The 3,803-nt window shown below is 40.1% G+C and overlaps 1 non-coding gene across 1 annotated transcript; it reads left to right on the forward strand.

Moving 5' to 3' along the window:
• Positions 1–1,366: 1,366 nt before the first annotated feature.
• Positions 1,367–1,504, forward strand: LOC114815859. Its single transcript, XR_003763661.1, has one exon. It is a non-coding gene; the product is annotated as a small nucleolar RNA SNORA7 (small nucleolar RNA).
• The last annotated feature ends 2,299 nt before the right edge of the window (positions 1,505–3,803 follow it).

Below are 3,803 nucleotides of genomic sequence, written 5' to 3' on the forward strand. Positions count from 1 at the left end.
AAGATTCTTCTAATGACATGTGTCTGTCTGGTCACAGTGCCTCTTGGTTTGGCATGAAATGGTTCATACATAGGACAGAGGGTGAGAAATGCCACGTAAATTTTCTTTCTTGTGAGGTTTTGCTAAAATGCAACCCTCGTGTTTAGGAAGGCCTGGTTGTACTGCAATCATTGCTGCAGTCAGTGATGAAATATATTTAACAGGATTTTCCTAAGCCCTCACTGTTCCTTGGTAATAAACGATTAAAATTTCCATTTCTGAACTTTGATTGCAAATTTCAAACTAGAGTTTCATTTACTTCCTCTTCATAATCTGTGTGGGTAAATTGCTTGTTGAATTTTTAAAAGGCTGACCACTTTGCTTGCTAGATCTCTTCTGGATTAGTAACTAAAGTTCATACCATTCATTTTGTTTTCTTAATTTACAGCTGGTTTTTTATCTAAATTCTCAAAACACTTGTATAATTTTCATTAGCCACTGAATGTGATGAAAGACTTCTCAGTGCATGAAATCCCTTGTTATTCGTAATGAACAGTTGTTCAATGCCTTTAGGGGATGAACTTTGTGAAATAATAGGATGGAGAATATTAATTAGAACTGACAATGAAAGCTATTAAAATTAATTAGCCTTGATCATTAAAATTGTCACATACAGCTGCATAAGGGCCTCTGCCTTTCTTTTCTTGGAGAAAAAAAATTGAATTACAAAGTTCAAGAATTTTTTTGCAATCACTCATTTAAAGATTTTGTGTATATATACATATATACACAAAATTTTATATATAAAATTTGTCGTATGCAGATAACTTCTAAATGTATCTCTCCAACCCTGTGACCTCTGTCTTTTTCTGCAATGTCACATTTCATCCTGCCTCCAGGACATCTCTAAAAGAGATAGCCTGCCAGCAACTCAAACTCAATATATTCAAAACGGAACTCTTCGTCTTTCCTCCTAAATCCTTTTCTCCACCTAACTTCCTCCTCTCAGAGACTACATCACCACCATCCTTCCCATCTCTGAAGCCTGCAACCTTGATAGCTCTCCCCATTTTCAGTATCCTCCTGAAATCATGCCTCCTTCATGAGACTGTCCCAAATTACTTTCTAATCAATCCCCTTTATATTCTCTGCACTGCCAGTTAACCACCTCTCCAACCCTTAAATACTTAAGTACTTGTAACCTCCCATCACACTTTTGTATATAGTAGGTGCTCACTAAGTACTATTGATTGATTGATTGACTCATTTAAAAGCAGTATGGCCTAGCGAAAATAGCCCTAGACAGTGAGTCGGTAAACTTTTGTTCTAACCTCGGATCTGTCCTCATCTGCAAAGAGAGGATTAACTACCATCTCCCATCTCTAGACTCCTCTCAGGATCACACCTGGAGAGTTTCCAGTACTCTACCAGTCTTGGCTATGAGAGGGAGAGTCAAGCAGGGGCATACCCATTCCAGTCCTAGCTTGGGCAGTGGATAGCGAGTGGAAAGCAATCTGCTACAAGTCAAAACTCACCTGTGCTGGGCAGCAGCGGCATGGGAGAGAATAGGGGGCAGAGGCTCAAGTTTACTGCGTGAAAGAAGGCAATGATAAATCACTTCTGTATTTTTACCAAGAAAACTCTATGGATACACTGCCAGAATGGTTGCAGGTAGAGGTGGGGTGTTCTGGGAATGATATGTCCATGAAGTCTCTATGGGTCAGGGACAACTCAACAGCATCAGACAAGACAAGACCTATCTCCAGGAACCCCATGTGGGAAAGAAACTGATATAAAACTGTCTGATATAATTGTATTATATCTACCCATTGTTTAGTATGGTGCTTGGCACATAATAAGCAGTTAACAAATACCACTATTTTTCATTATTGATAACTGCTGTTTTGTTGAATTGTTGCAGTTTTTATCTAAATTTCCTTAATTTAGGTCGAGTTGAGCACTACTTGAACTATTCAGAAGTAAGACTGCTCTCATCTTCTATAACCTCGACACAACACGTATCATGTATTGAGTTCTTTATAAAGAAGGTGCTATATATAAATCCAAGGTCTCATTCTTACTATTATAGTTGTTTTACTCCCATATTTGGGCAGTTTTCCCAGCGACAGCTGTGAATCCTCTTGAGTCGGCCAGCTGTCCTCCTCTACATACTATCCACAATGGTTAAAATCCTTCAGATAATCTGGTAGTATCCAGAAAACTGTGAGTACCTGATTCACATTAATAAGTAGTAATAGTAAGGATGATGATGATGATGATGATAATGATATTTAGTGCCTTGATCTGAAGTACTATCATTTACTCTACAGGACAAATTGACACATATCAAAAGTCTGACTTTTTGGCCTCAGTAGACGCTTTATTGGACAAACACTCCACTTATTCTTCTCTGGTACCTGAAAAAGCTTAAGGCAAAGCAAGGTACCAAAATAGCAAATGACCTCAAGTCATTACAGGGTTACCATCTTTGAGAATTTGTGAAGGATAAGTTTGGAAAATAGTTGCTGCAGTGCCTAGATTTTAAAAAATGGAGAAGTCATGACCTGCAAACTTAACAGAACAGTATTGAGGAAATGATCACAAAATCACATGCCAATCTCTTGATGTCTAGACTGTAAGCTCGTTGTGGACAGGGAATGTGCCTATTATATTGCTGTGTTGTGCTCTCCCAAGCACTTATTCCAGTGATCTGCACACAGAAAGCGCTCAGTAAATACGATTGATTGATTTGTGTCTTCAGGGTAGCCAATAATGAGTGACGGTAATTTGTGAAGGACAAATCCTCAACAGTTGGTGAGAAATCTTCTCTCCTCTATAAACCTATGACCCAACCCATTTAATGTTTTGAACACTTAGCAATCAATCAATCATAATTATTGAGCACTTACTACTTCCACTGTACTAAGCACCTGGGAGAATATAACAGAATTAGCAGACATAGTACCTGCCCCTCATGAGCTTACAGTTTAGAGGAGGAGACAGACATTAATATAACTAACTAATTTATAATACATAGTTTAAAGATATGAACATAAGTGTATTGGGGTTGAGGGTGGCATGAATATCAAATGCTGCCAAAAGCTACAGATCTAAGGGCATAGAATACACAGAAGGAAGGGCGAGCTGAGAAAAACAGGGAAGACCTGTTGGAGGAGGTGTGACTTTAATAATGCTTTGAAGGTGAAGGGAGTGTTGCTCTGGAGAATATGGAGGGAGAGGAGTTTCAGGCCAGAGGGAGGATATGGAAAAGGGATCCATGGCAAGGTAGATGAAATCAGGGCACAGTGAATAAGCCGGTGCTAGAGGAGTGGAGAATGTGGACTGGGCTGGAGTAGGAGATCAGTGAGGTGAGGTAGGATGAGGAGAGCTGATTGGGTGCTTTAAATCCAAAGGCAAGGAGTTTCTGTTTGATTCGGAGGTGGATGGGCAGCCATTGGAGGTTCTTAAGGGGTGGGAGACAGGGACTGAATTTTTTTGCTGAAAAGTTATCCATGCAGCAGAGAGAAATAGGGACTGGAGTGGAGAGAGACAGGAGACCTGGAGGTCAGTGAGGAGGCAAATGCAGTAGTCAGGGCAAGATAAGATAAGTACTTGGATCAACATGGTAGCAGTTTGAATGGAGGGGAAAAGGTGGATTTTAGCGATGTTGTGAAGGTTGAGCTGACAGGCTTTGGTGACAGATTGAATATGCGGGTGGAAGGAGAGCGATGAGTTGAGAAGATGCCAAGGTTATGGGCTTTATTAAAAAGGGGACAGACGAATCTTCAGTGACAGAGCAGTGTCAGCCTGGATGCACATATGCC

Source organism: Ornithorhynchus anatinus, chromosome 12 (genome assembly GCF_004115215.2).
Source record: "Ornithorhynchus anatinus isolate Pmale09 chromosome 12, mOrnAna1.pri.v4, whole genome shotgun sequence".
NCBI lineage: Eukaryota > Metazoa > Chordata > Mammalia > Monotremata > Ornithorhynchidae > Ornithorhynchus > Ornithorhynchus anatinus.